We start from the raw sequence: 14,932 nt of genomic DNA on the forward strand, positions 1-14,932 counted from the left end.
ATTTGCTGGCAAGACCCTAAAATGAAATCTGCTTCTGCCCAATAAGCCGGCATTGCTCTACATTCGTTTGAATCTAAAGTATTTGAATGCTCCGAGCTGTTAGCATTGGTTGTCATCAACAACCTTTTTTATTGGGAGAAACAGGAACCTTTTAAAAATTCCCCTGTGGGCTTATTGTTTGTTTAATATTGTGATAGAATAGCTCATGAAGACAGCACTTGTTCCCAGCTTGTTGTTAGAGTGTTCCTAAATGCATTAGGCATCAGGCATCATTAAAGCAGCACACCTAATAATAATGTCAAGATTTCCTTTCTCAAGCACATTTCAAGTATCCAGAAGTCTACTTTCACATTGAGTGGCTGCTTGTCCAAAAGCGTAGGGTATGCTTTGGAAAATGATCAGTAGTGTGGTAAACATGTGATTCTATAAACCAGTGAATTTACACAACTGACTTAAACTAATAATCCCTTGCTGTTGTATTAGTATTTTTCTTACATTTTCTTTAGCAGAAACAGTCCTATTATCGTGATGGAGCTTTGCGCTGTTTAACAGCTCCGTGCATGTGCGAAGTTGTCATTCCTCATATGTTCTCCGTAGAATAGGAAAGTGTCTGGAGTGTTTGTGTGTCTATGGCTCTACAGCCACTCAACTAGGGGAAATTGTTAGCAAATGGGCTCCAACTGCTGGCCTTTTAGCTTTGCAAACAAAATTTAAAGGCGTCACCCCACATCCCCTTCTCCCCACTCAAGCACCTACCTCAACTACTCCCCCGCCCGCCCTCCCCCCTCTACAATTCACCTGCACAACAACCCCAAGGCTCCTCATCCCTCTGCTCCCACCCTCCTCATACCCTTCTTCGTAACTTAGACATTTCCATACCTATTCATCATCCCAACCTCCCCCTTCGCTGTGTCTCCTTCTCAACATACAGAGAGTCTTTCCTGAGTGGGTAAATAGAGTAAATTGGGGCTGACCCCCGGGGTTAGCAGAGGCCACACTCTCTTTTCATGTCAAAGCCATCTGAAGGCTGATTGGTTGATTGCAGTGCTCTCCGCTTCCAAAAGGCTCCCTTGTGCTGCCGTAATTGGCCTTTCTTGCGCACGTACGCGCATCGACGTACTCGGCACACATACACACCAGCATGCGCGTACATACATGCAGTGACACACACACATTCTTTCAGGCAAATGACTTAATTGGTGTTAATTGCATAATGACAGTAGTGAATTGGACCTGGGTCAGAGGTGACACAGGCTTGAGTGGAGAGGGGGATGGAGAAAGGATGTTGGGAAGATGTGAGAGGAAGGCTGGCACTCCTAGCCTGTCTCAGTCTCCCTCCCTTTCTTCCTCAGTTCCAATACCAAGCAATCCTTGACCTGATTGCCGAAGTTGGCCCGTGGGGATGATATACACATACACTCACACGCACAAAAACAGACAGCCCTTTGTGGCGCCGAGGGATTCTCTATATACTTAACACAAGGATTCAATTTGACTCAGTCTGCATCTGTGAATGTGCATGGATGTGTGTGTACTTATGTGCGCGTATTTAACCATACCAGCAGAGCATGTTGTGAATGTGCGTGAATACCAGGGCAGCTGAAAGGGCTCCATTGGTGAAAACGTTTAAGCCATCATCATTAGAGAGTTGTTGGTACAGAGGTGTGCTTTAGTGAAGGACATAATTGGCCCGTCATAGTGCTGTGTAATCTTCTCATATTCTATCAAAACAGCGATAGGTATTGGTCATAATGGCCATGTTTAAGGTGGGACCTTCCCGTGTTAAACATACAGCGTCTCAGCTTGATACAAGCTGGACCTGAGAGAGAGAGAGAGAGAGAGAGAGAGAGAGAGAGAGAGGTGTATGTGTAATGTTTGAAGCCCCACAGTCATGTTATATGTCCCTGTGTTCCGCTGTTCACGTTTATCTTCCTTTTATTTTATTTCCATGAAATCATTCTACATTTGTCTGTGTGTGTGTGTGTGTGTCTATATAAATCCATTTGAGACCCAGTGTGTACCGGATCGCGTGATTCCAAAACCAGACCTTTATCAAGAAGAAAGAATGCTGAGACCACCCGGGATTAATTTATCTTTGTGAAAATGTTATTGTGTGCATGGATGCATGCATTTTTGTTCATGACTGGACTCTACGGCAAATAAATGAGTGTGTTTGTGTGAGCGCCATGACTGAATCTGTGCCTGGTTTTTCTTCCGGTGAGTGTGCCCTTGTGTGTGTGTGTGTGTGTGTGTGTGTGTTTGCGTGTCCTTGAGTGTGGGAGTTACAATATCCCCATCCTGCAGTTAATAGGAGGGAGTGAAAAGTGATGGAAGGTATGGAGAGAGATGGGCCATTGATGACATAGCCTTATGTTCACCCCCCCTGGATATGGCCCGCTTTATATTAGCTCTATCCATCATAACGCTGCACTCGGGTCCCACATGCGTCCCATACCATTCGTAGCTGGATGTCCACTCTACATATGTTAGCCCCATCATGGTTCCACCTATATGTTGAATGGTCACGCTCACACTTACCCACCGTACACTTAGTATGTGTGTACAGCCCGTATTGTCTCTCTTTAAGTACTTTTTGAAGCTCAGGTGATGCATGGATGGTTTTCTTGTAGTTGCTCAGAAGAACTTCCCCAAATGCTCATCTAGAAAAGGAGCTGTCAGTCTCCTTCGCTTTTCTGATCTCACCGTGTGTTTACCTGCACTGGGCATTAAAAAAGGTGTTTGTGTGTGTGCGTCGGTGGTGGAGGGATTGTATTTGTCTTTGTAAATGCCTCAGTGAATTGGAGCTGTCACCTGTTCCTTGTGCTCTGTTCAAGTCTTGTCTCCTGACAAGCCTTTGATCTGGTTGACAGGAGATTCCTACAGTGTGAAATAGACCCGGCCAGATTTACTCAATGAAAGAGCAGGCCTTAACCACTGTTATTACACTCTTTTTTTTTTTTTTAGACATCACTGCCCGTGTCTGTCTCTCCGTCTCTTGTTCGCTCTCTCTCTCTCTCTCTCTCTCCTCCCTGTCTGGTTCTGTCTTTGTCAATTGCTGCCTTCTTACATGCAATATAAAAGTGCTTGTAAGTCGACATACTGTACATACACCTTAAATTGGAGGGGATTTTCTGTAATATTTACTGCGGTAGCTGTTTAATTGGATTGTAGCTGAAGTCAAAAAGCCAGTGTTGTAACTTAAGAACAGATGTGCAGAGGTAGGTCTCCATATTTCTAGAGGGAGAATTAGGAGAAAATACAATAAAGCGCATGACATTTTCTGTTGCTCACTTGAGTGCATGGAAGTATGTGGGGATGTGAGAAATGACACATGGTGACCTTAGACTGGCCATTAATAATACTATGGAGAGATGAGGAAAAGCACTTGATGGCCACTTCTTCTTCTTCCTTGGCCATATTAGTGTGATATTAGCGAGTTACCCATTCTGCAGACCTAAAAGGACCACAATAGAGTGAGTGGAGTTGAAATGACTATCGAAAGACATGGTTTGCAGAGTAACCATGGAAACATCCTCCAACATAGCTATTGTGTCTCAATCCAAATCAATTTCTTAAAGGATTTATTATTAACTTTTAGGTTTGAGTACAGTATTCATAGTTCATTTTCTCCCCAACTGTGAGGAAATTAAAAGAGCTAGAATTATTCCAAAAAATAGAAACTCAAATCTTTTTTATTTTTTAAATATATATATATTTTTAAATACACACACAGTATATTGGCATTGACCATGTAAGTGCTTTCTAGTAATTTGAAAAAATAAAGTTTGTTCTCATGATAAAGAAATATCTTTAAATCCACCTAGAGTTCCCACATCTACTGTGCATTGTCCATTTCATTTCTAGCAGCTATTTGGGTTGAATTCCCTTTCAGCTAGGTAAGTGGATTGAGACAGCTGTCACGTGTCATTACCGCAAACTGGGGGAGAGTTGTGGGGTATGCAAGTTAAACAGAACTACTCAAAGATGTGTGGTAATGTGAGTGATGGTTGAAAGTCACAGCCTGTGACCTGAGAAATCTCCTACTAAACATCAGCACATGACCTTGCTTGGGAGGCCTGAATTCTTTCGGCCTTAAGCCGTTGGTATTCCCAGCACTACCCAGACAAAATGACCCAACTTCACACACTGACACACAAACCTCAACATTTCATACTGCAAATTTGAGTTTTTGGAAGTCTGCACTCACTTTAAACTCGGTTTATTTTTCACAGGTCTTTTTTTTAATATCAATGCCATGTTAGGAACCGCACATCATGAGTTTTGGCTGTCATAACCTAGGTTCTGCAGAGCCAGTGCAAATACGGGTTCCTTTCATACCACAGCAAGACTAAATGTGTTGCTAAACGCTCTCTCTATTTTCGCGCAGAAACAAAACAGTGTAACTTTCTTTGATGCTTATATATGATCCACAGTATCTCACTTTAGGTTTTATGTGTGGGGCCTTTTCACGGTGTCCTTCAGGGGTTTTTGTTCAGCCACAGGCTGAAAAGTCTAAGGAACCATAACACACACATTTCAGCTGTTTATCACTTCGGTACGTTTCTGGTCTCCCCCTCTTATCAGCTACCGAGACGGTTTTTGCCCTCTCTCTATCTCACCATCACACAACCGACCTCTCAGTTCTGAGGCTGCAATGGTGGAGTTTTTGCACTAAGCCCCTCCCCCTCCAAACCCCACCACCCCGCTTCCAACGGACTCAGTCCATCGTCATGTGAAAGCAAACACAAGCATGTACGATTACAAGAGTGAAATCAACTGAACATGTATTTAAGGAATTGAGCCAACTAAGTAATCTTTCTCAAATGTTTCTTCATCCCTTTTCTCTCACATACTAACACTACGATTACACGTAGACAACACAGCATTGTGAAAACATTGCTATTTATCCACAGTGTATATCCTGTAAGTCTCATGTCCTGGGGCTACACCGACCCCGGGGGCCACCAAACAGACTTGCCCAACAACTTGATTGGCTTTTCCTGAAACCGGACTTAAATTGTAATAAATGCCGCCGTGCAGCTGTGCTAGCACAGACACACTCACGACCACAAAATTGGATTTGTCATTCTTGCTGTTTGTACACAAACTTTACGTTTGGTTGAATAAAGAAATAAAATAGGCTGGTGCATGTGCTCAATGTGCAAAAGGAGGCACATTATGAAATAAAAAAGAAATCGCAAGACAAAATCAGTTGAGCCCTGGTGCAAGTGTGATGAATGACTAAATGAGCAGATTGTTAAAGTTAGATTTCCTGCGGCTCTAATGTTTGATGACCAAACACAGATCTGTAAATCTTGACCTTAACCTCAAATACTTAAAGCTACTGAATAGAAATTATTATCAGAAGTGTTCACAGAAACACACATACGGATTGATACGCAAACACGCACAGGTCCACACACAGGCTCAGATAGGCGCCGGCTTTTCCTTTAGAGCAAATTGAGATCTGAAGGATCACATTTATTTGCTTAAGATGCGGTTCAAATAATCTTAAATAGATTTGCGATGACCAAACAAAACCATTGGAAGTCCAAAAATCCAGCTTTATTCATAACAGATCCACATCCACAAACCTTACCTGTCGGTCCACTTACCTATTAGGTCCATGTCACAAAAGTCTCTTTTGTGCCAGATGAGGCTTTGTGATCAGCCTTTTCTTATAATTGTGTGTTACACCAGTTTAGCAGAACTTTAAGAACTGTGAAGAGCAGTTATGTCTTCTTTCAACTGTGTGTGCTCACTCTTGTAGTCCCTTTTTATACTGTTAAAAGGGGAAGAAGAGAGGGAAGTGAAATTGATGGAAACTGAGTCTGTGGGCCGAGAGAAGAGAAGGCCGGGGACTCGTTGAGTCGGGAGAGGAGCTAATTGGTCAGCGGAGTCGGTCTCAGCTTGAGAAGACATCAAGAGGAGTGTGGAGCATTAATGGGACCCTGGAAAACAACAGAGGGGTCGCTGCTCAATTGAGAGCTGAAACGCTTTTGTGATATGCACAAAACGAATGGCTTAAGATGAAAAAAAGGTGTGTTTCTGTAACATTGCTGTTTGTGCAGAATAGGCCTTTCAAAAACTGTCTGGCTCCCTGTCTGTCTTTTCCATCTTTTGGGAATAAGGTCTTCACTCCAGCCCACACTGTATCTCTGGCATCGAAACTTTCCTTTCCCAATAAAATAAAAATATGAATGTCTGTCATGCCCCTTTCCCACATTTCTGTGTGTAGAACCTTCAACACACAAAGAGCAGAGAAAGCACCACAGAGGGGGTAGAGATGTGCACATGTTACACCATAAACCTGTTTCTGTTTCAGGGTACTGGGTCAAACCTTCAAAGCACAATTAATGCGACTATACCCCCCTCCCTCTCCTCCCCCACGCCGACCCTCCCCTCCCTTACCCGTATGAGAGTGCATCACATCTAGACTTGCATCCACTCCGATTTTTCTAAATGGGGGTGAGAGGCTGTTACCGTGTCAGTCGGGATTTCCTCTTATCGAAACCATCAGACTACCCTCAGATTCTCTTTCCAGATGGAGGTGAGATAGGGCCTCAGGGGCCCAGACCCCCGCAGACAGTGAGAGCATGGAGGCCTCCACTGATCTCATACCTGATGGAGGTGCTTTAATGTGGGCTTGGGTTTCACTTGTCTCCCCCGTCTGGCCGGGCCTGCGCTGGTGTCAGGATGCAAGCCTGTTCCGTGCTCTTCGGCCCGGTTTCTGACAGGGTGCTGTTGCTCCAGTTCGAGGTGTAGCTCCACTTCAAGGTGTCGTTAGGAGATATAAGTTCTCCGAGGGCCCCGAGCTGCTCTTGCAAGGACAAATATGTGCAGTGGTGGGTTGTAAACACAGCCATGCACACAGGCAGACTTTGACACACAGCTGGCCCACATCCGCTCTTCACATTTCTCTCAATAACATAAACAACGCCACTCATAGGAGCGGAAAAGAGGAAAAATACCGTGATAAGGCAAAAATAAGCTTGACAGAGTAAATTACTGAACGCTAAGAGAGACGGAGCTGGGGATGACAAGGAGAGAAGAATTTGCGGCGAAGAGAATTCCATGCACCTTTTTGTGTTGTTGGACTTTTTGAATTGAATATTAGAAGTTGTCACAGTGTGACACCCTTTCCGACCTACTCTCCGATGCTTGGGCCTTTTTTTTTTTTCGTGTGCTTGAATTGCAAAGTTCATGCACTTTCTTACAAACGCAGACGGATATCCATTTGTGTTCGCGGGGTGGCTTGTGTCTACGTGTGCAACATTCGGAGTAGGCTCTGCAGATCCCACCCCTGTCATTTGTACGCTGAAAAACCTTGACCGGACCCCGAAAACTCATCACCATTTCACAGAGAGCCCTCTATCATTCCTCACAGGATTAGACACAAAGAGGAGGGAGAGAGTTCAAGGGCGGGATTACTCTTTTACAGACGTTACAACAATTTAGCTGAATTAATAGAAGTTTTAAATTTGCTACGTGTGGACCTCTGTGTCTCTCTCTATCTCTGTTCTTTCTAAAACAGATGTCAATTTGAGGCAGCCGCACAGAGAGACGATGCGCGCTAGTGGAGCAGTGCTCCAACGGGAAGGAAGCTCAGTTATAGCGTGAAGCACATACATGTGAAGTGTCTGACTCACAGATGCATGCCGCTCTCCATGGGAGTTTAATGAGTTTCATATCCTTTTTTTTTTCTTTTTCCAACTCCACCTAGTGGTGTTGGTATTGAACAGATTTCTGGCTGCAGCAGAGGCATGATCTTCAGTGAGGGAAACGTTTCACCAGCATTTGTTGAGTCATATTACTCTTAGCTGGCTGGCGAAGAAGGATCCATACTTCAATACCACAAAAAGTACAGATAAAGTTGCTTCTGCGATCTGGCTCAGTGCTTTTTAAATAGTGGCTGTTCATTGCAGTTGCTGGCTGTGTCCGTAAGTCTCCTCAGCACCTCCTGGCCTGGCATCTGTAAGGCTTGCTCACACTTGCTTTCACACACCATGTGTTTGCTCATATGAAGGAAATTATGTAATTAGTCTTTGAGGGATTGTTTTCCTTTACTCTTTACTCCCTCTCTTTCTTTCCCTCCTTCTTCTTTTTTGCTCTCTCTCTCTTTCTCTTTTTCTAGTTTTTTGACAGCAGGAGATGGTTAATCTGAGCCGCGCCCTACTGTCGTTCACCTCCTTCATTAATTGTCAGGAACCATCAGTGGAGGAAAATTAACTCTTGTCATACAGATCTCAACTGAAGAGTAGCTTTGTTTAACTTCAAAGGCTGAGTTTTTGAAAGGTGTATGAGGGAGTGGAGATGTTTTGGGTATGCAGGGGGTTGTGTCAGGCTGGGTTGTGTGCGAAATTGGTGCAGGGATACACACAGCCAGCATCGGGGGGAGGAAAACCTGGCATTTTGCTCCCTAATTCCAGCCGGCCTGGAGGCCTGGAGCGTTAAGAAGGGCCTCACTGTTGCTCTCTGGATCAGCCAGGTATTGCTTACATAAAAAGCAAGTGAAAACAGCTGTAGGGATAATTAGCTTGATTCTCCATTACATGCCATGAGGGCCAATAACTAAAAAATTGAGTTTTGTTTGGGTTAGAGCTGCAGTCCCAACCAGGAGGAAGTTGTAAAAGTCAGGCTGCAGAAAAAAAGAAAGACAGGAAAAAAAGGAGAAATTTGGGAAGAAAGGGTGAGCTCTTGAAGCAATTGTTGCCACGGCGATGTTCTCTCTTCCCGCGGTAGCTTGATGTGGTCCTTATTTTTAAGGTTTCTTGGCTGTGGTTAAAAATCAATGAATGGAAGGGTATGCACGCATACGTGCTCCTTTTCAAAATCATATAATATACAATGAATGGAATTGTGGAATGGAATGGATGACCATGGAACATTTCACCTGAAATGAATTAATTGGAACCGGACCAAATGTTGCCCTCGTGGCTTACACTGCATTGCAATAGATTAATGTAGAAATGCTGTAATTCTTTTCATCATCAATGGGAACGTTGAAACACCATTACACCTTATACGATCAGACGTTTTTGTCATTACCTTGCAGGGCATTTTTATTAAAACCGTATTTTCTACGGTTAAATCGACCTTCAGAAACATGATATGTGGTCCCATACTAGGCATGTGACCACAGGCGATATCACGTATTCACAAAGAATGTCAACAAGGAGACAAATATGTGTATTTACATAGACGGAACAGTGAGATGCCACTTCTGTTTCCCTGTTTTTCAACCACATGTCTCCCCTCTTGGTAGAGTGGGGTTACTCAGAATCTAATTTGGTACGGTTCTCATTACGTCTTCAGGAGTCAAAGGACACCAACCAGCGTTATTAAAGAGTGAAAGAGCAGCACTTTAACATTGGTGGTCCTTAAATTCAGCAAGGATCCATTCAACATGCAGTTTATGTTGGTAGCACTTAAAGACATGAAGGGGTTCAGCTGCTCACATCCAGACCCTCAGTTTTGATACCCAATCCTCAAGACAAAGACAAACAGTCAAACAGAAGGACAGACTGGTATGGGTTTTGGGAGAATTGCAGTGATCTAATAAAACAGACTTAAACAACTAATGCTAATTTGGAATTTCCTATCCACTTGAAGTACTTAAATGTGCTATGTTGTGGATGAATAGATAAACAGCACTGGTCACAAAATGAACATTGTTTGAATAACGCATGGATTCCAGGCAGTAGAAGACCTCGGTTTTCTCAAATGGGCATTCGCAAATATGGTAAATAACTTCCCTACCACCGGACTCCAGGTTAAACCAGTATTAATATGAGAACATGCTCACCCTGTCTGATCCCATCATCAAGCACACGGAGAGCGGAGTGGAGGGAAGGAGGGCGAGGGTTATGCAGGGAGTAGACCATAGGAATGGCTGCATTAGAAGGAGATGATGGCTGGTGAGAGGGAAATTGTACCAACCAATTTAAAAGTATGTATTTTTATGGTCGTAATGTTTTAAAGGGATATGAAACCCAAGCTCAAAAGAGACAAACATTCAAACATGTGAATCACCCCCCACCCCCCCCCCCCCCCTCTAAACCTACTGTGGCTGGATTGAGCAATGGGAGGCCTGAATCTGATCTGTTGGATTGAATGTTAAGGTTTTGTTCTATCATGAGGACCGGTTAAGATTCACAGTGCGATTCATCACATTCCTACTCTTACGGTCCTCATGCAGCCAAACGGCTGTACACCAGTAGTGTCTGTTTGATAAATGGATCTTCCATGTGTTTTTTTTTTTTTTACTACTCTGGGTCAAATGTGCATACTGTTTATTTTCAGACACTTATTTCAAAACTGTTTTTGACTCGTATACTGAAAAAAAGTGCTTCCTCGCCCAGCTGGAGTTCATGCAAAATTAGCAAAATGTTCTCTTTGGGCAGTGCAGCATATGTGTAACTGCCTGGTTTTGCAGCTTTTAGCAGCTGATGATGAAGAAACATTGTGTACAATGACCTTTGGGCTGAAAAGGCTTTAATCAGCCTGTCAGAGCCGTTTCAGCTCTTGAACTTATCCATCTTGTTGCCGTAGCTTTCATGGCTGATATTCACATGATGAGAATGAGCACTACTATACATGCAGAAATCATACTAAGGAACCTACAATTCCAATTTGATTTTAACAATCTGTCACAACATGCTGACATGTAAAATAATCATAGGCCGATAAGCGTACACACTTTCATGACCACATAGCGACACACACTTCCTCATTACCAACACGAACACAGGCGTCACACGTGAGTTTGTGTAGTGAATGCGTCTGTTGTGTGCCAGTAGTGAGGTGTTGAGAGAGAAGAAAGAGGAGCGGACCTCAAACACATCCACAGGCAGCTCGATCTCTCCATTATGCCCAACCGGGGGCCGTATTTGTTGATTCTCTGGCCCTAAAATCATTAATTTAAGCGCAGACGGCGTTGAAGAAACCTGAGAACGGCGACCAACACACATGCAAAAATTCCCACACACGCATGTTCATGCGTGGACACACATTTGGTCACACTCAAATGTGAGCAAGTTTGTGTACACACACACACACACAGACGCGAATCACGTTGCATAACAAATGATGGCACTTTAATTGCTGTGCATGTTTATTTACTCCGGGCTGTAATGGATGGTCCTTCTCTGCCTCGCAGCCAATCAGAGAGAGACAGGAAGAGTGCGAGCAGCCCTGCAGAGCAGGACACTTTCTATACAATCCGGCGTTCCCCTTTCTACACAATGCACTAACCTAACTACCACTACTACCGCTAAATACTGGTAACTCCTTTACATTCAAGGGTTCTGGGTTATTACACATTTCAAACCATCTCCATCAAACATTTTCCCCAACTCCACCTTGCCGTCGGTATTAAAGTTATATCACTTTCCCCCCTGAGTGACTGGTGGTAATGTTTCCAGTGATTGGTAGTTAGTTAGTGGCCTGTTTGCTCAGCCAATGAGGCGCCACCAGCCAGCTAGACATACATCATTGTTTCTCTTTTTTTCTCACAACCTAACCCAAAGGAAAGAAGTGAGTGGTTGCTGACTGCTGTGCAACCTGAATAACGGACACATTCCAATTTTTCTTTTTTTTTAATTTTTAATGAGCACTTGGTTGGGCTGCTGCCAACTGCATTTGGAGCATTGTTGAGGACCTCTCTGGGCTGACCAGACAGTGAGAGTATTAAAATGGTCATCGTAAAGCTGAGAAACCAAAAACATCTACAATGGGTTTGAGATTTTTTTGTCTATTAGAAACTTTAAGAGCAACCTAAGATCCATTACTAGCTGATGCATCTCCACATACCTTTGAAAAATGTAGCCTTTGTATTTCCTTTTTTGTCGTTGATCTCTCATACTAATTATTTTCTTTTTTCCACAGCTGCTATAAGAGCCAGGCACCAAGAGGTTCCCGAGCTTCGACTCAACCAGCCTATAATTCCCACCACGATGATCACCTGACATCCAGAGAGGACTTCATACGTTCAGCCTGTCGGAGATTATACCATCTTACCGATGGATGTCACCTCCGATGAAAAAACGCAAACGGCCAACTCAGGGTGGTTGAATGTCCCTCACAGGACCATCTGTTGTCCGTGTGGAGCTACCAGGTGTTGGCAAGCGGCCTTCATTTCATTAGCTGTTTTCAATAGACTGCGAGCGAGATTCAATTTGCAGTGCTGCGGTGCTACGGAGTCCTGGCTTCGCATCAAGTGGCAATCACTCCGCCACCGTCGACTACTGGTGTGGCTGAGCTGCGTCGGTGGATGGTGGTGAACCCGTGCTAGCCCTGGACTGGTTTTGTGATGGCATGAATGTGTTTACTTCTGCAGCTAAATATCAGACGTTTGTAAATATAACAACGTAGACCTCAAAATGCACAATCCACAGAAACCTTCTCAATGTACCGTGCCAAAGGAGACAACCGCCGAGAAACTAATTACTGACATGGAGCCGCATCTGAATCATTCGGGCAACCCGGTAAATCGTCCTAGTTACTCATTTCTTTGACTATTTCCTGTTTTCGTGCTGAGAGATCAACAGGAAAAAGCTAAATGTGGGCTTAAAGGTGCCCCATCAAGACAGTTTTAGGATCAGCTTACACCTTCTCTAAAATCAGGACCCGTTTTAACAGAGAAGGAGTCACGGCTGACCTCCAATCAGCCGGCTTACTGTAACAACGGTCGGTTTATACGTTTCTCCTGGTGTTCTTTTAGCCTGCTGTGCATTTGTTTAATGAACCAATATCATGTTGTTAGCTTTTCTACATCCAAAACAGTTTTGAGTGCCACTATTCTTTTTTTTAAGTTTCAACAGCTCTGTGTAACTCATTACGCAGTGTGTTATTTTGTTGTCTATTTGTTGATCCTGTGAATCTGGGTGGCGTTTGTTATGAAGGAACTCGCATTATAAAGCACTGCGTCATTACTTTTTTCACCGTACTGGAAGTTGATGAGTCCAGACGGTGGTGTATTTGGTTTGAACAGTATAACGGTGTTTCTATTTTGCCCTTACCTAACATGTACATTTTGGTACAGTGTGTGTGTGTGTGTGTGTGTGTGTGTGTGTGTGTGTGTGTGTGTGTGTGTGTGTGTGTGTATGTGTGTGTGGTATCAGGCTGCTCTCATGTTTGTGATGACTGTAAAAGTTTTGGGGGGGATAACAGTATTCACCCTCGAATGGTTCCACGGTGTTTTGCAGTGGTCAACTGGTTTCTCTTGTTTAAATAAAAGTTGTTTTCACTAGAACTGCAACCTGTGTTTTTATCAGAAAGACAATAATCAGTTTGTCGACATCGACAATGTTATTGGTCAATTTAAGTGAAACAATGCGTATTTCCAAAGGATTCAAGTGCCCCCGCCACTAATGGCAACGACAACAATAGACCCTTGCACTGCCCGGGAAAGAATTCACCCAAGTTTTCAAGGTCTACCAATTCTCTCCCTCATTGTCGTTCTCATAAACTCAGCCAGATGTTGCCCAGTTTTCTTCCTTGGGGAACGTGGGGGGATGGAGAAGGGGGGGGGGGGGGTTGACGGAGGCGGGAGGGGCAGTGAGGCATGGTGAGGGATCAGAAATGTGGCTGAGCATGTTTTAAGTGCTCTTTGACGCGTTCGCAGCCTCCAGCATCCACCACGGTAACATTAGCTGGGAACAGAACTCTTTGCAGGCACTTCACACTCATTCTGCCACGGGCATTTACAGCCACATGAACGTAAGGGAGATGTACGGGAGGTGTGGAAAAAGATGGGACCAAATGATAGTTGTCACAAAAAGATTGAGTTATTTTTTGACATTTTGGGGGCCGAAATGAACAATAACTTCATCGCTGACCCTTTTTCGTGAAACAGACCATTTTAGAAACTTGGAACGAAACGTATAATGTACAAAATGGTTCTGTTTTATACATTTACCTGTATATTATTTCTTCTTTTAGCAAGTGCTGAGGGACTTAGGCACACATATCAGATATATAAGATTGACTTCACCTGACGAACACGATTGGAATTATAAAAATTTCAAAAGGACTTTATTTTCCCATCTTTTTCCCTTTATTCACCTGAGGCAAGAACTTATTCGGGCACGTCGCCAGATATTCTGGGGACCCGTTCCATCCATTTCAGCAATGTCTTACTGACTGTTATTCAATCTCTATTTCCTCAATACAGATGACATTCTGTCCGGTACAATTAAAAACAACACAGCTTTCCCCCCTTGAATGATTCCAGTGTGCGCAGCCTGAGCAACGTACGGTGAAAGAGGTGAAAATATTAAACAATTTGCCCTCTGACACACATCGTGGGGTTCATTGAGAAATATAGAACTGTAACCCGAGGGATTCCTGCAGCATGTTTTGAGATAATGTGCATTAAAATAATAATTACCGTAATGGCCATAATGCTCAAAGGCTTTCAGGTGATGAGAGCAGCCTGTATAAGCACAGGATCTGGACCTGCTTGTCTTGATTTTACTGAGTGGCAACTCGATCTGCTGCCAGTGAAAATCCCAACTCTGCTCCGGTATGGATAGGGTAATAGCCTCGGGTGCTTTATACGTTTATTTTAGGTAATAGAGACGCTTGTTTTGTTACAGCATGTTCCGCCCCCCTCTCTCTCTCTCTCGCTCTCTCTCTATCTCTCTCTCTCTTACCTTCTATCAAAGGCCTTGCTCCTTGAAAGTTGGTGACTGAAAGAAGAAAAAGGCAATTTGAGGAGAATTTGTTAGGCGCATGCGCCATCTGAAGGTTTTGCGCCGCGCATCCACGCTGCAGTTTGCTAGTTTGTGAGAGGAGGCGACTGAGGCAGGTGAGAGAAACGGAGAGACAATCCGAAAGGGAGGGATAGTCGGTGATACTTTTCACGCACAGAGACACACACACACACACACGCGCGCGGTGTGGGAGGACGACGGACTCGGAGCCTCAGCAG

The 14,932-nt window shown here is 43.9% G+C and overlaps 1 protein-coding gene across 9 annotated transcripts in view; it reads left to right on the top strand.

Moving 5' to 3' along the window:
• Nucleotides 1-13,252, top strand: part of LOC120829835 (ERC protein 2) — a 117,650-nt gene extending 104,398 nt beyond the window's left edge. For all 9 annotated transcript variants that reach the window (XR_013453033.1, XR_013453034.1, XM_040194343.2 and 6 more), the window contains one exon: nt 11,887-13,252. The gene's annotated coding sequence lies outside the window, so the exon portion shown is untranslated. The remainder of the gene's footprint in view (nt 1-11,886) is intronic.
• The last annotated feature ends 1,680 nt before the right edge of the window (nt 13,253-14,932 follow it).

The sequence above is a fragment of the Gasterosteus aculeatus genome, chromosome 2, assembly GCF_964276395.1.
Source record: "Gasterosteus aculeatus chromosome 2, fGasAcu3.hap1.1, whole genome shotgun sequence".
Lineage (NCBI taxonomy): Eukaryota > Metazoa > Chordata > Actinopteri > Perciformes > Gasterosteidae > Gasterosteus > Gasterosteus aculeatus.